Raw genomic sequence first — 17,946 nt, forward strand, 5'->3', positions numbered from 1 at the left:
AAAGCAAACAATTATTTATACAATCTATTCATCACATTTTAAAAAGGAAATGCTGTTGAAAGTGATGGGCAGGCTCGTCTCTCTGTGTATAACCATGGATGTGACAGGATGTTTTAAATCAGCATGATTTTGTTTGTAATATTTTTTTCTGTTTTGTAGAAAATTAAATCAGTCTAATAAATCAGTTGTAAACAAGCTGAATCCTGTCTGATTCAGCTTGTCAGTTAAGATTTATTAAATTTATAAATATTTTCTTTATATATGGTTGAATCTCTTGTTGACAACTTGTTTACAATAATCTTCTTCTTCTTTCGGCTTCTCCCATTAGTTTTTGGCTTCTCCCATTAGTAATATTCTTAATGATTAGTAATATTCATTTAATAATTAGAATAATTAGTTCTCATGTGCACACACATCCTCTAAGAAATATTGTTTTTACTTTTTATGCTGTAAAGACTCCATGTGGGTGATTTTAAAGGCTCAGACACTTCCATATCATTTTTAGCATAGATTCTGAAATGATACTCATGTCCAGACTGGATATTGGCAGTGTAAGTTGTACAGAAGTGGCGATTAGCTATTGTGTGCCATATGCAAATGTTGGTGTCATGTTCTGCTACAATGTAGTGTAGCTGATCATCCTGTTCCTGATCAAGTGATGGAGCTCATGTGATGGATACTTTACCATGGAAATGCTGCTCCAATGTCACTGAACCTGGTTTCTTGGGTTCATCTGGTAATAAAAAGTGCTGTGATATCAGGAAGACTGTGAGGGAACCATTTTCATATAATGTTAAATAATGTAGAGTGTCAGGAAGAAATAGCAGCATATTTTATATATTGACTGGTTTATGTAATGTCCTGCACATGATCATAATATTCCAGTCTCTATGCAAAATCATTTATTATTACATGACAGCTGTATACAAGTTCAAACTAAAATTGGACCCTTTTGTCAGGGTGTGGACCATGAGCCGGAAGTGGGAGTAGCTCTATCATGGTCTGTAATGCCCATGTAATCCAATATGGAAAGGGGAATCCACAACGAAGGTATAATCCACAGAGAAGGTGTAATCCACAAAGAAGGTAGAATCCACAGAGAAGGTGGAATCCACAGTACCGGAAGCAAAAGCAGGAACCATTGGGGAATGCTGGCAGTCCTGACACCTGTCTCTCGTTAATGCCGGGAACCACCCACACCAGGCGAGCCAAGGCATTTCGAGGAATGCCCTGCCAAGTGTCCAGGGTCGAAGGAGAAGGCTTGGAACGCACCGCCAAGAAACCGGGGAAGGTTGGGAAGGAGCCTAGGTGGAGCGACCTCTCCTGCGGAGATCTGAGTCGGAGCGACGTCCTCTGCGACTTTCTGGAATGGAGCGAAGCCCTCTGCGGTGGCATGGAACGGGGCAACACCCTTGGCGGAGTCCAGAGGCCAAGCAAAACCCACGGCGGAGTCCAGAGGCCGAGTGACGCCCACGACAAAGTCTAGAGGCTGAGCGATTCCCACTACGGAGGTCTGGAGCGGAGCGACATCCTCTGCAGAGGTTTGGAGCGGAGAGACGTCCCCTGCGGAGGTCTGGAGCAGAGCGACGTCCTCGGCAGCGATCAGAGGTTGAGCGACACCCTCTGCAAAGCAGTAGCAGGTATTACATTATTAATTTTGTAATTATTGTTTTATTTATTTATTAAATTATATTGTTGTTTTCCACAAATATATGCATATTTGGCTTGTGTACAATGAATTATAACAATAAACACTGGTTTTAAATGTATGTTGATGTAAAATGTAAGGGATTTAACTCTGGGGCTGATGATATCAAGGAGTTACTCCGCGCTGCCGACCTAACCCTTAGACCACCAAGGAAACGGTGCGGGCCGTCGGTCGTTCCATGTCAGCCTTAGTAGCCACAGAAATGTCGTTTTCCAGGCATTCTGCCCTCCTCCTTTCCTAGTCTCTAACCAGGTAAAGCAAAATCGACTGTGTCGGCCTGGTCCGCTGGAGTGTCCCTCAGTGTCACACAGGGCCATGTAGTTTGGGATGTTTTTTCCCTCAATAATAAAAACCTTAATTTAGAAACTGCATGTTGTGTTCCCTTGTGTTATCCTTTACTAATATTTAAATTAGCTTGATGATCTGAAACCTTAAAGTGTGACCAACATGCAAAGAAATAAGAAATCACTTTTTCACAACACTGTATGAATGTTGTCTGTCTCCAGTGGGTCACCAATGCCCTCAGAGTTCTCTGCATATATGCCGTAAGTTTATTTCTTTCCATGGCATATATATTTTACAATAAAGGTAAGCCAATCAGCCGAGACTTTCTCTAAATTCTTCCAAATACTTTGACCTATTTGCTGCCTCTCAATTATGTAATTTTTTACTGGTGAGCCACCATCATTACTTCGTGGGTTCCACTTTAGTTTAATTACACAGGATGTGCACTATAAAACCTAAACTAGGCCTTTTGGTGGACTTGGCCTCTCTGTTGAAAAAAAAACAAAAAACTATGAGAAGTATTTTATATTCAATAGAATAAGAATATATTCTAATATTTATTATTAAAAATGGCATTATCAAGCACAGCCAGCCTGGATAAAGCTTTAGCAATTCCATTAAGGTTTTTAAGCTGAATCTTAAATTCTCCAGCATCTGATTGCACACTTTTTCTTTTTATTTGAAGGCAGCTATGGTTCGCTTTCTTTACCACTTTCACTCTACCACCATCAATCAGCTCAGAATCTTCCTTAAACTATTTAATCAGAGAATCTTGTGCTGGGAACCTCATCTTGAAGGTGGCATTTTGACCTGCTTTAATCACCACAGGTTTGGAGAACCTGTGCATTTCATCATAATCTATTTCAGAAGCAGCTGAAGCAGCTAGTTTTTTATTTATTTAATACATTTTTCTAAAATATTTTTAGAAGAAGGAGGATCATAGGGTGAGGTATAAGAGTGGAGGAAGGTGCACACAGGTGGACCATGTTCTATGTAGGAGATGCAACCTGGAGGATATTGGAGACTGTAAGTTGTTGGCAGGGGACAGTGTAGCTAGACAGCATCAAATAGTGGTCTGTAGGATGGCTTTTGGAGGTAAAGAAGAAGAGGAGAGTGAGGATTGAAAAAAAAATAAGAGGGTGACAGGGGCTCGGTGGTGGTAAAGAGGTGCTGGATGATTGGGTAACTACTGCAGAAGTGATAAGGGAGACAGCTAGAAAGGTACTAGGCATGACATCTGAAAATAGAAAGGAAGACAGTACAAGGAGATGCGGCAGTAGGTAAAGAGGGATGTGGCAAAATCCAAGGAAAAGGCATATGAGGAGCTGTATGAGAAGTTGGACACTAAGGAAGGAGAAAAGGATTTGTACCGATTGACCAGACAGAGGGACCGAGCTGGGAAGGATGTGTTGCAAGGTAGAGCAATAAAGGATGGAGATGGAAATGTGTTGACTAGTGAGGAGAGTGTGTTGGGAAGGTGAAAATGAAAAAAAGAGAGAGAGAAAGAGAGAGAGAGAGAAGGGTGGATGATGTGGAGATGGTGAAGCAGGAAGTGGAAAGTATTAGTAAGGAGGAAGTGAGAGGATGAAGAGTGGTAAGTCGGTTGGACCAAATGACATACCAGTAGAAGCATGGAGATGTTTAGGAGAGGTGGCAGTGGAGTTTTTATCCAGATTGTTCAACAAGATTTTGGAAGGTGAGAGGATGCCTGAGGAATGGAGAAGGAATGTGCTGGTACCGATCTTTAAGAATAAGGGAGATGTGAAGACCTGCAGTAACTACAGGGGAATAAATTTGATCAGTCACACCATGAAGTTATGGGAAAAAGTAGTGGAAGCCAGGCTGAGAGAAGAGGTGACCATTTGTGAGCAGCACATGATTTCATGCCAAGAAAGAGCATTACAGACACATTGTTTGCTTTGAGAATGTTGATGGAGAAGTATAGAGAAGGTCAAAAGGAGTTGCATTGTGTGTTTGTGTGTTTGTAAGGTGAAGATTGGACTGCATCAAAAATCGGCTATGAGCCCTTTCTTGTTTGCAGTGGTGATGGACAGGTTGATGGACGAGGTCAGACAGGAGTCTCCATTGACTATGATGTTTGCAAATGATATTGTTATGGAGAAGTGGAGGTATGCAGTGCAAAGTAATGGAGAGTGTGTTAGAGAAGTGAAGAAAAGAGTGCAGGCAGGGTGGAGTGGGTGGAGAAGAGTGGCAGGAGTGATTTGTGATAGAAGGGTATCTGCAAGAGTGAAAGAGAAAGTTTATAGGACTGTGGTGAGACCTGCGATGTTATATGGATTAGAGACAGTGGCATTGAGTAAAAGACAGGAGGTGGAGCTGGAGGTAGCAGAGCTGAAGATTTTGAGATTTTCATTGGGTGAGGGAAGACATGCAGGTGGTTGGTTTTCAGCCAAAAAAAGAAGAAGAAGGAGAATAATTTTTTTTTTTTTCATTTTACACTATATGTAATGATGTTAAATAGTTTGGATCTACAAGTCATAAAATATAAAAATAATGCAGCTGATTTTTTTTTAAGTTACAAAGAAGAACATGAAAATGTAATACATCCAGCTAAAAGTGTGGCTTGGCAGCCATTTGCTGCAAACTTTTCAGTTTTTCAGTTTTAGTATCCTTGGAACTTTGGGTAGTCAGTTTAGGAGTGCTTGCATCTTTACAAATAGACATTTCGGAAGTAACCTAACATAGAAAAAATTTATATTTCAGAATCCCATAATTATTACCAAAATATCTAGGAGGCAATACTAACAACAACAAAAAAAATATTCGCATGAACTATAAAACATTTTCCTTAAATATATTTGTCAGAATTCATGACACAAAAATATATCTAACCTGTCTCACCCTATGTCCTGGGTATACATACTGTATTTGATTGCATACATGTAGTTTGAATCTAATTATTTTTGCAGTCTATTATTTTTAAACCAATGCAGTACTAAAGAATATTGTGATAAATATATATTGCAAATATTATATGCAATAGATGCTGATTATTTTGAAGTTGATGTATATACAAGTCTTTCCTTTTCTGCATTAGTGGAACAAACTCCATCAGTTTTATTATTGTTAGGTCTAGTGACAAATTCTGGTAGTTTGCCATGAGCTGCATCTTCTGACAGTTGGCTGGTCAGGCAAGCTTGATCATCTAATAGACTCACAGATGGAGGTGTTTGATATTAAGCTAATAGCCACAAACATAATTCCCCTCTAGGTCACAAATTTGAATCTATGATGACTACCAAATCATGGTTATAGCACACAGATATTGGCATTATTTCTTACACGTGTTTTGACAGATGCATTCTGATTTTTTTGTGTCACAAGCATTTTGTACAATAGATTTTATGCATCTGCTACATTTTACACTGCTTTAACTGAAAAGCAGAAAAGATATACTGTGAATACAATGAAGAGGGTTTTGTACATTGATACTGCTACAATACACAGTTAAATACCCATCTAATTTTAACTGTCTATTAAATAGACACCTCTACTGTGACACACAAGTAGCCCCAAGAACAAGAGGGAAAACTTCTTTTCAACCTTTTGACTTTTGGTCTGCTAATTATGTTCACTAAATGTACACTATACAATATATAAAAGTATTTGGACATTTGAATATTACCTCCAAGGTCTTCCCCATAATGTTGGCACACATTTGGAAGCATACATTTGTCTGGAATGTCTATGTAGTATTGAGATTTGACTTTAGCAAAACTGAAGGGCTCCTAACTTATTGCAGCGTGACAGTATTCCTGTGCACAAAGTGAGGTTCGAAAACACATAGTTTACCAAGGTTGGTGGTGAACAAAGCAAATGGCCTGTACAGAGCTCAGACCTCATCTCCAATGAACCCTGACCACACTAAAGTTCTTGTAGGTGAATAATTGTGTGAATCCCCACAGCCAAAAACAATCAAAGTGAGGACTAAATCTGGAATTACAGTAAATGTTCAACAAGCACATACTGATGTGATTGCTGGGTGTCTACAATGGTGTATGTATTGGTGGTTCTATAAACATTGGATACTCTTTAGTGTTAGTAAGACTGACCTCCTTGCCTTCTTATACATCCTAATCTTTGCCATTCAGGGGATGGTTCTGTAAAACAGGAAATATTGATGGTCTTGTGGTAGGTATTATCTGTGTGGATGGGGATTATTATGTATTGATTCCATTCATCATGGCTTCTCTAGAGGCTGACCCAAAAAAGGCACATTGAGCAGATTTTGCAAAGTTTATTTGCACATGCTGGTAGAAAAAAAAAGTTCCTCTTTATTTATATCTGATTTTGTATCTGTTTAGAACATTTTATTTCTCTCAAATAATTTATAATTGGTTACACACCTAATTTAGAGTGTTCTTAGAGTGCCACCATGTGGCATACAAACATAAATGACAAACTACAGTACTTTTTGAATATGTTGACGTTTTTTTTAAAATTATTTTTACTATTAGTATTTCTATACATTATAAAAATAATTCCTATTTTTATGACTGTAGATGTTACCCAGCTGTCCATCATTACCTGTTCTTTTAATGTCAGAGCAGGCACCAGCTACTAAACGAGGTACAAAGCCAGAACTAAACTCAAAAGCAGAAACCCCCTCAGACACAGAAGCAATGCCAGATCCTGACACAGATGTAGAAGTGTTGCTGTCTCCTAAAGCTGTTGCTTCTTTCTCTGGCAGAGCTGTTTTGAAAGCTGATATAATCTCCTTTTTGTCCCTTTGCAGCCTGGTTTGCTGCTCTGCAGCAATTTTTGTCAGATCATGGGCCGATCCTCCTGCCCACGTTATTTTTCGCACTTTCATTTTGCCGTGGAGGCTTGGATCATTATCAAGCTGATCATAAAACAGAAATGAGAAGTAACAGGGAAAATACATCAGGAGTTATTTAAGTAACATGTAAGGTAGATAGAAGGTTATTATATTTAATTAATTTTATATAGGTTTCTTTATCACCTACATTAGGGAGAATAAGAGTAGCCTCTACTCTCAGCCAAGTATTAGAGGGCATGATACCTGCCACAGCAGCCTTTATCCACAAGCATGCAGTCTTTCACCACCAGACGGTGAATCAGCTTGTCTTTAGAAACTGTTATGTCATATTATTCTCCCTGTTCCAGAGGGACATTCTTGCCCACCCACAGGATTTTTGAGAGGTAATTAGATACAACACACTCAAACACTTCTCTCTCCAAAGCTTTAACCTCCTGGAGCTTCACCAGGAAATTCACTAAAAAAATTATTAGTAGAGTAATCAACTATGATAAACATCACATTTGTACACTTACTCTTAAAATTAGTGTAGAACATGGTTACATTCTCAACATCAAACTGATAAAGGATAGCATCATCTGAGAGGAGATTCCTAAAAGTAAACACAAAATTATTGGCAATTTGTTTAAGGCTGTGTTTCATCTCCATGTCTTTGGCGTATTGGATGATTTCTCCAACCTATGAATTGAATCAAAATTTTTAAGAAAAATGCCTCATTGATTTCATAATAAATGTATCATTTAAGATAGTAGTTCTTTTCAGTCGCACCTTGTAAATGAATATCCTACTACTTGGGTCTACAAGATCCAAATCAACTTCAAATAATGCTGTGCCATTGGGTTTCACTTTAATGTGCTTTATGTTGGAAATGCTTTTGACAAACTGGGTTGAGCAGGAAAGCAATGATCCTTTATTTCCATACAGTGCAATTTTCAACCTGAATAGAACCTTATTATACAGAAGATCTCTGAAATACCTCAGCTTATCTTTCTCTTTTTATTTCATTACATTTCCTTAGCATCCACCGGAAATCATTCACTCCATATTCAGCACAAATGCACTCATAATCTTTCTTATCAGCACTGAGCAAAATCTCACAGAAGTTCAGGTCAATTTCTCCTTCCTTTTTGGTGCAGTTTTTGGACACACATAAAAACAAAAAACAAAGTTTAAAAACTGGAAAAAAATGTCAATTTAATTACTAGAATTTCAATAGAAATGTAATGAGACTTTTTTCTTTTCAGTGTAATTTTGAGCTTTCCTTGCTTTGTCTTTCTTGTATCCCACTAAAATACAAACATACTATTCACATTTGCAATTATTGAACTGAATTTAAATGTAAACATTAAATGTCATATCAGTTTTCATACCTTCAATAACATTTAGTATAACTGTGACAGAAGCTCGGTCAAACTTGTCTGTTGCAAAACCCTAGGCATCTAGAACACAAAGAGCAAGGATTATCTTCAGAATTGCCTTTATCTTTTTGCAGAAAAAGAAATGGGAATCGAACTTTGTCTGATATTTCTGTTGGTCAAATATATCTCCATTATTTTTGGCCCAGGTGACAGTAGGTTTTGGATTCCCTATGACAATTGCCTTGAAAATTGCTTATTCACCTGTTTGACAAGAAACACGAACATGATGTGTGATGTAGTATGGCTTTCCCCAAACTATTAGTAGAAATAGTACATTTCAACATTTGGCTTTCTTCAAAATATTAGAAAAAAAGGTTGCACTTTAGAATATTGTAACTGTATATAATACAGTATGTAAATATACTGTAGTACACACAACAGTATAGTAGTATTTCTCAATGGTTCCTTGTATAGGAATATATATATATAAAAAAGTAATGAATGCAAGTATATTTTCAGTTTATATTAAAGGTCATATGAAGTGGGCTGAGAAGAGAATCAGGCATTTAGACTGTGGTACATCAATTAAAAACTCATAAAATGATCAAGGCCAAACATGTACAAATGTTTTCAGTTATATTTTATTTGAGCCATGTGGATTTTTTTGGTCAGGCTTTTTTTTGTGAAGTAAAAGTGGTAGATAATTATAAATTCCATTCACCTTGGCCTTCAGCTGTCTGATCTGTAATTTATGACGTCTTCTTTCACATTTTGCGAATGGTACTCAAAAAACAGAACTCATAAAAGACTCCTGGAAGCATACAATACATGTATTGTTAACTTATTTGATACTTTAATGCTTTGTCACCTTTGAAATGATTGATTTACACTGAGGTTTTTCTATAATTAAGGTAGGACTCGAGTTATAGCCTTTTTTAAAAAAGTTAACTGTTTTAAAACACCTTTAGGGGGCACTCATGACTTATTGGTGGGTTTTGTGACAATTTTATTTAAGACCTGCTTTAAACCAAGATGAGTGTGTGTGTGTGTGTGTGTGTGTGTGTGTGTGTGTGTGTGTGTGTGTGTATATATATATATATATATACAGTGGAAACCGGTTATGTCGATGTCCTAGGGGGTCGCCAAAAAGCATCGAGATAACCGATGATCGAGATAAACGAAAATCAAAATGGCGGCAATATATTAACGTGCTTGAAATTTCATGTACGTTAATAAATGAGAATGTGCATGCACGTGTTTTTGAAGGTTTTTTTTTACACAACAGCGTTGCCGCGATTTGTTTGATGAAGGCATGCTATAAATATACATACAGTACATGTTTATCTGTCAGGAATCCACCTGCCACGCCCCCTTCGGCCCCCTTCGGCGTGTCAGGTGTTTCTCGGCCGCTTTCTCTGAAGCTCCCGGCTTCAATCGCGCACATATGGTGCTCGTTTATCATCATCACCAGCTCCTATTTAAACTTCCACACTCTCACTGTCCGTTATTGTTGGTATATGTTGGTTCACGGCGGTCGTTGTTATCGCGCATGCGTATCCCGCACGTGCCTTCCACCGGCACTCTCTCAACGGCCGCGCTTTTCTTCCCAAAGCGCATCGCGATTCCCCGATCCTGCCGGTGTTCATTCTATGCTTTTGCTGCTCATCCCACGTTTTGCGCTGCCGAGCGCGGCTTTTGCCTCCCGTTCATCGCATAACATTTAACAACAAAAGGCATATGTGCACTAACTAACAGCAGAGATTCACCAGTATACAATACAACACCTGTAGCAGCTGTAAGCCTTGATTTTTCCGCCACTTCCGCGAGTTCTTCTGCGGCTGCACCGAGATAACCGACGTTAAATGGCTAATCCCCCTGTGCTCGAGATATCAGGGTTCAGCGACATAAAAGAATCGACATAACTGATAAAAAATGCTAAGACAAAGCGAGAATTTGGCGGTTCCACTTCAAAAACGTCGACTTAATAGGGTTGTCGAGTTAACCGAGGTCGAGATAAGCGGGTTCCACTGTATATATATATATATATATATATATATATATATATATATATATATATATATATATACAGGAGTGCAGAATTATTAGGCAAATGAGTATTTTGACCACATCATCCTCGTTATGCATGTTGTCTTACTCCAAGCTGTATAGGCTGGAAAGCCTACTACCAATTAAGCATATTAGGTGATGTGCATCTCTGTAATGAGAAGGGTGTGGTCTAATGACATCAACACCCTATATCAGGTGTGCATAATTATTAGGCAACTTCCTTTCCTTTGGCAAAATGGGTCAAAAGAAGGACTTGACAGGCTCAGAAAAGTCAAAAATAGTGAGATATATTGCAGAGGGATGCAGCAGTCTTAAAATAGCCAAGCTTCTGAGCGTGATCATCGAACAATCAAGCGTTTCATTCAAAATAGTCGACAGGGTCGCAAGAAGCGTGTGGAAAACCAAGGCGCAAAATAACTGCCCGTGAACTGAGAAAAGTCAAGCGTGCAGCTGCCAAGATGCCACTTGCCACCAGTTTGGCCATATTTCAGAGCTGCAACATCACTGGGTGCCCAAAAGCACAAGGTGTGCAATACTCAGAGACATGGCCAAGGTAAGAAAGGCAGAAAGTCGACCACCACTGAACAAGACACACAAGCTGAAACGTCAAGACTGGGCCAAGAAATATCTCAAGACTGATTTTTCTAAGGTTTTATGGACTGATGAAATGAGAGTGAGTCTTGATGGGCCAGATGGATGGGCCCGTGGCTGGATTGGTAAAGGGCAGAGAGCTCCAGTCCGACTCAGGCGCCAGCAAGGTGGAGGTGGAGTACTGGTTTGGGCTGGTATCATCAAAGATGAGCTTGTGGGGCCTTTTCGGGTTGAGGATGGAGTCAAGCTGAACTCCCAGTCCTACTGCCAGTTTCTGGAAGACACCTTCTTCAAGCAGTGGTACAGGAAGAAGTCTGCATCCTTCAAGAAAAACATGATTTTCATGCAGGACAATGCTCCATCACACACGTCCAAGTACTCCACAGCGTGGCTGGCAAGAAAGGGTATAAAAGAAGAAAATCTAATGATATGGCCTCCTTGTTCACCTGATCTGAACCCCATTGAGAACCTGTGGTCCATCATCAAATGTGCGATTTACAAGGAGGAAAACAGTACACCTCTCTGAACAGTGTCTGGGAGGCTGTGGTTGCTGCTGCATGCAATGTTGATGGTGAACAGATCAAAACACTGACAGAATCCATGGATGGCAGGCTTTTGAGTGTCCTTGCAAAGAAAGGTGGCTATATTGGTCACTGATTTGTTTTTGTTTGGTTTTGAATGTCAGACATGTATATTTGTGAATGTTGAGATGTTATATTGGTTTCACTGGTAAAAATAAATAATTGAAATGGGTATGAATTTGTTTTTTGTTAAGTTGCCTAATAATTATGCACAGTAATAGTCACCTGCACACAGATATCCCCTAAAATAGCTAAAACTAAAACTACTTCCAAAAATATTCAGCTTTGATATTAATGAGTTTTTTGTGTTCATTGAGAACATGGTTGTTGTTCAAATTAAATCCTCAAATAAAATTAATCCTCAAAAATACAACTTGCCTAATAATTCTGCACTCCCTGTATATATATATATATATATAAAATCAATCGATTAGAATATTTAATCGTGATTAATTGCATGATTGCCATAACTCATCTCATCGCAAATTAATCACACATTTTTTTCTGTTCTAAATGTACCTTAAATTGACACTTTTTAATATATATATTCTGTCACCTGGAATGGTTTTTAATACACAGGTGTGCCTTGTCAAGACTTAATTTGTGACATTTCTTGGCTTCTTAATGTGCTAGGGTTTAGACTGTTGTTTGTCTTGTGAAGAGGAAATGATGAGTACATAGTCAATAGCCATATTTGTGTTACTACAACTACTGTATTAATCCATATTATGTCAAGAAACATTTGGTTAACATTGGTTAAGTAAAGGGAAAAGAAAGTGCATCATTACTTTAAGAAATGAATGTCAGTCAAATAAAGATTTTTTAAGAACTTTAAATATATCCCGAAGTGCAGTTTCTATCAAACACATTAAAATCATTAATCACTATAGATTTAGGAAGACCAAAAGCTACCTCTGCTGCAGAGAATAAGTTTATTAGAATTACCAGCTTTAGAAACAAGCACTTATACATCTCTGGGAACTCCTCAAGTTGGAAAACCATACCAAGTGTCTACATCATGAGGCTGACTGAGATTATGCCTAGAGTGTGCAGAGGTATCATCAAAGCAAAAGGTGGGCACTTTGTAGAATTGAAAATATAAAACATTCTGGGTTGTTTAATTATTTTCTGTTCACTACTTAATTTCATATGTGTTCTTTTAAAGTTTGAATGTCTTAAGTGTTAATGTACAATGTTAAAAAAATATTTATCGCTTTAGACTTCCATACCTTTAGTAGTTGTTTTGCTGTAGTTATTGAGTAATTCTTCATAAGCAATGAATAGTATGCTTTACCTTAAATAAATGAAAAATAAAAATGTATGAGATTTGAACGTCTGACCAGAATTAGCTTTTGTAAGACTCAGGAGATCACTATTACAACATTTGTTTTATTATTGTCAAATGTAGCCCATCACATTAAAAAAAAAAAGACATACACAGTCAATATCATAATGGACACCATATTAAACCTGGAAAAATCTGTGTGTTCAGGGATGCAGAGAGTGGTTATATGATATACCGGAGTCGTCCTGTTTAGAATTTCTTTTTTGCTGACAGTTACTTAAACTCTTTATGCACCAACCCATTTGGCACCAGCAGCTATGCCTCAGTCACAGTCACATTTTTCCACATTTTAATATTTGATCTTGGCATTACCTGAAGCTCATAACCTTGCCTGCATGATTTTATTCACTGAGCTTATGTTTCATGATAGGGTAGTTAAAGGAGCAGATGTGCATGAGCTCCTAGTAAATTGGTCAATTATTAGTTTACCCGGCTTGAATTTGTGTCCTGGTCAGGCCCTGCTTAAGAGTTGTAAGTATAATGCACTGTTTTATTACTTTATCAGCATTTATTAATAAACATTAGAATAAAACATATCGTTTACTGTAGCCTGAGTACATTTAGAGTAAAAAGTAAAAGCTTATGCTTTAAATGGTGTTGTAAAATCAAGTAATATGTTTCACGCAATAGAAAACGAAAAGCTTGACCTGCCCAGATAAATGAAATGTTATAGTTCCATTTCTTTAGTGTGTGTTGAAGTGCAGAACTGGAATGCTGTTAGAGTTACTTTTAGAACACTACTGTATATGGAGACTGCTAAATGTGCCATAACTTTCTGGTTTTATTTTCATGTATTTAGCATTGTTTTTTGATATTCTCACTGTTTAATGAAAATATCATATTCAAATTATTATTTTTTGCCTGAATAGCTGCTCATATTACAATTCCTATATCTTAATCCATTATTGAAGATGAAATCATATATACTGCTTGATACAAAATATAAACATTGCGTAGAAGTTTTATCCAAAGTGTAAAAGGTACAATTAAAATATAATACATTTGAATATTCTAAAGACTTGTAGAATGCAACATTATAATTAAGTTAAAATAATTATTTGAATTCAATAAATTAGATTGTATGTACACATTTGGAGCTGTAGAATAAATATAATTGCACTATAAAGTGTTAATCTCAGGCTCATCAAACACATTCAGATGTAAATTTGGCCTGTGCCCCAACAGAACGGGCAAGCTCCTTTTCTGGTATGAATTTCATGGCTGAAAATGGTCCACTGATGGAACATTAAAAGCCAAGACACCTGACTCATTCGGGGTCAATTTTTATGATGCCATGTGGCTGGTTACTTATGCTCACAATAAACGCAGCCACTTGATGCCAGTATTCTTGCCTGAGTGGAGGCATGGCAGGGTAAGCATTACTCCCATTGTGTAAAATGACAAAATGTGATCCTCAATGTCATTCAGTACACAAACTGATACATTTAGTATATATATATATTTATTTTTATTTATTTATTTTTTTTGATCTTTTGGATATCTACTGGTTTGTGTATAATATCTGTACATATGAAGAATTTATGATTACAGCCTGCCAGTGGTTATAAACTATATATAATGAGAGGAATAATGTGATATTGAATTGTCATATTTGCTTTGTGAAATCAACAAACCAACAAACAAACAAATAAATCAAACCCCTAGCTGAATTTATTTTCTGCCTCTGGTTTATTACCCTTTTTTCTTCTGTCAACACAATAGTGGGCACAGGCATCTTGTGTCATAATCTTTGAGAGATCAACTATTTTTTATTACCTGTGAACTTTTGAATTCTTAATTCCACAACTTCTATAGTAACACCTGTGGTAACATGCTCAGTCTAAAATGCTATGATTTTTTTTTTATATATAAACAGCATACACAGGGTTTATTTGGTGAATATTCCACATAATGTGTTTTTTATATAAAAAAATAATGCTGCCAGAAAGTTTCCAAAAGACCATATGTGTTGCCATTTCTTTAATGTGCATTCTAACTGCCACCTGGTTTATTAAGCTGAAAAGAAGAAAGTATTTGTAGCTGTAATGTAAGTGATCACAAGGATGTGTAAAATCAGATCAGATTTGGTTAAACTTTTTTTTGTCACTGTAGTTTACACTTACAGAGACAATAAAGTGCAGTGAATATAATATTAAAACTGTGATTTTTTTTAGCTAGGTTCTTATTTGCTTCTGACCAATAATAATAATAATAATAATAATAATAATAATAATAATAATAATAATAATAATGAAGATTACATTATGTAACTAGAATATAATTAAGAAAGTTATAATAAAGTACAATTATATTAAAGTAAATAATAAAAATCAGCAGATGGGGTTTTATTATTTAATATATGAAAAATTCTCTAGAAAGAACATTTTACTATGTTTATATCTTTAGAAACATGTTTTTTTTTATACTAATTTTTGCTCTTCCAAATCAATTTTCCATGTTTACATCTGAGTCAAAGGAGTTTTAGGATAATGTACATCTACATAATATGTTATTTGCCAAATTAATTAATTTCTAAGACCATAAAATTTATAATTACACACACACACAGACACACAATTATATATAGAAGTCTAGATGTATAGTATATTCCTTTCAAACAGAGATTATTAATAGACAATTAAAACATCTTAAGACAATTAAACATGTGATTGTGTAAATGATCTACGGTAATCAGTACAGTAATCTACAGTAAACTAATCCAAAATAAAATTCAACTTCAAGCCTTGAAATAAGTGTTTTATCCAGGATTACAATTATTTTTATTTATTTTTTATTTTTTCTACACTGATGCTAAAACATACAAAGCTTGAAAATTCTGCAGTGTGTTTATTTAAATAATAAGTATGAAATTGCCAACAAAGACTGAATAAAAATGTAAAATAAGAACAGTTAACAATTTTTTTTTGCAAAGTTCTACAAAGTCACAGCAGTCTGAAGGAAAAACTTACCCTTAGTGAGATGATCTTTTCCACTCTGAGTGCTCTGCTGCTCCGCCTAATAGTCCAGTGTTTCCTTTGTATCCACAAGGCTAATAAATCCTTTTGCAAATGCCAGAGCATCAGCAAGGTTCTCCACACGTTACACTTTACTGCCCAGTGAGTGCCAGAATGAGGGTCTTAAATTATAGATAGGACAGATGGGATCTAGTTGTATTAAAAGTTAATGGAAAGGCAGTAGAAATAAATTTATTGCAAGAATGTTTCACTAGCGAGACAAGACAGAAATCCGAAAACTCAAAACCTTTGTGTTCACATCCTACAAGAATACTGCTAAACTCTCAAACAATTTAAAGGCAGGTTTCCAATAACTGCCAAGTGGCTATTTTATACATGATTTTACAGAGTATATATTTATACAATTATAATAATTGTACTATTTATTTATTGCAGTGCTTAATGTAACAGATCATAATCATCCTTTAGCTTTTGTGCTAGTATTTCATCGAGATTTTTCCGAATCTTTCATATACGTATTTAGAATGTACATACCTGTATATAGAGCATTTATTGTCTAAATAGAATGACACTGTAGACACCCTTCACCTGTTTTCTTATCACAATGGTTTTATGTCATATTATTTCCGACAAAATGTTCCCATGAATATTCTTTGCGATATGAGATGAAAAGATGATAGATGATAGATAGATAGATAGATAGATAGATAGATAGATAGATAGATAGATAGATAGATAGATAGATAGATAGATAGATAGATTTATATATAATAGATAGAATTAATACATTATTGTGATGAAAGTTTGAGTAAAATGCATTAAATGCATTATTTATTTATTTATTGACAAACATTTAACAAATTTTAAATGTGTTGCATTTACTCATAATAATAGTAAATTATATTTAATCAATATTTGAGAAATATTTTAGTTAATTTAATTACTTTTTACTAAAATTCCAAGTAAATTTGATTAATATTTATTACATCTTTCAGTATAAATGATTTACATTGACTTCTCATTATTATTATTTCGGCTGCTCCCATTAGGGGTCGCTATAGGGGATCATCTGTCTCCATGCTACTCTGTCCTCTACATCTCTTTTAGCCTCTTTCAAACCAATTATCTGCATGTCTTCCGTAGTTATTTAAATTGACTAAATGAATTATTTTTGTTCTCTTACATTTGTGCATTATGACTTTCCAAGATAAGATGACAAACTATTATGAAGGATTTTAAAAACATTTTATGTACAAAAACTTTAGAGCTTTAGCTCGTTAGACACACAAAGATATCAAGAATCAGCACATGAAACTCAACAATGTGGACTATTAATAAAAAAAAATATATGTTCGTGCCACAGTGCATGCTGGGTGCTAGTGTAGTACAAAACTCACAGCATGCATTGCAGCATAAATAAATTATACAGCTTGATTTTCTTACTTTTTTCTTTATTTTCTTGTTTTGTTTGTGTGTTGTTTGGGTTGTTGTTACTTTTCTGTAGACTGTTTTATGATGTTCAGGGTTGAGTTTTTTCTTTTCCAATTTTTATTTGTTAACAATGTTTAATTGCATTAAGACCAATATTGCAGCTGCAGTAACGAGCTAAGAAATGTTTTTATTTAAAATTAAACAAATCGGATGAAAAAATGGAGGAAAAAAATACATGAAGCTCCTGCTTCAGCAATTTCTATGTGTAATGTGTAAAAATTATATTCAATATTCAATAATTCAATAATGCTCATTTGCTACTGGGCTGATAGTAATGTACCTTCCCAAATTGTCAAAGAAGTCAAAGAACATTGTCAAAGAAGTAGTTTTTCTACTGTGAAATCAAATAACTTTTAACAAGTAATACACAAAGAATGCACCAGTCAGCCAATAAATCTGGCCAAATGTTAAAAATAAAGGTTAATAAGCTCAAAGACTTTTTACATCAGTATAAATAATTATCTGGCTAAGCAAATAAATCTAAAATGTCACGACTTATAATACCACTATGCTGTAAGAGGAAAAGCTATGGCTGCAAGTATAACCAAAATGAAAAACAAGTTCCTCCAAGCTTTATTGAGGCTTTGTGATGCATCTTTTTAAACACAGATATACATGCCAAAAACGAGGAACACATTTATGTAAACATTTTATGGTAACCCTGGATGTGTGAATATGAAAATATGAAAATATTGAAAATTGAAAATATGCTAAGAAAAATTCAAAATCACATTTGACACTTGT

The sequence above is a fragment of the Silurus meridionalis genome, chromosome 1 (assembly GCF_014805685.1).
Source record: "Silurus meridionalis isolate SWU-2019-XX chromosome 1, ASM1480568v1, whole genome shotgun sequence".
In the NCBI taxonomy this organism is placed as follows: Eukaryota; Metazoa; Chordata; class Actinopteri; order Siluriformes; family Siluridae; genus Silurus; species Silurus meridionalis.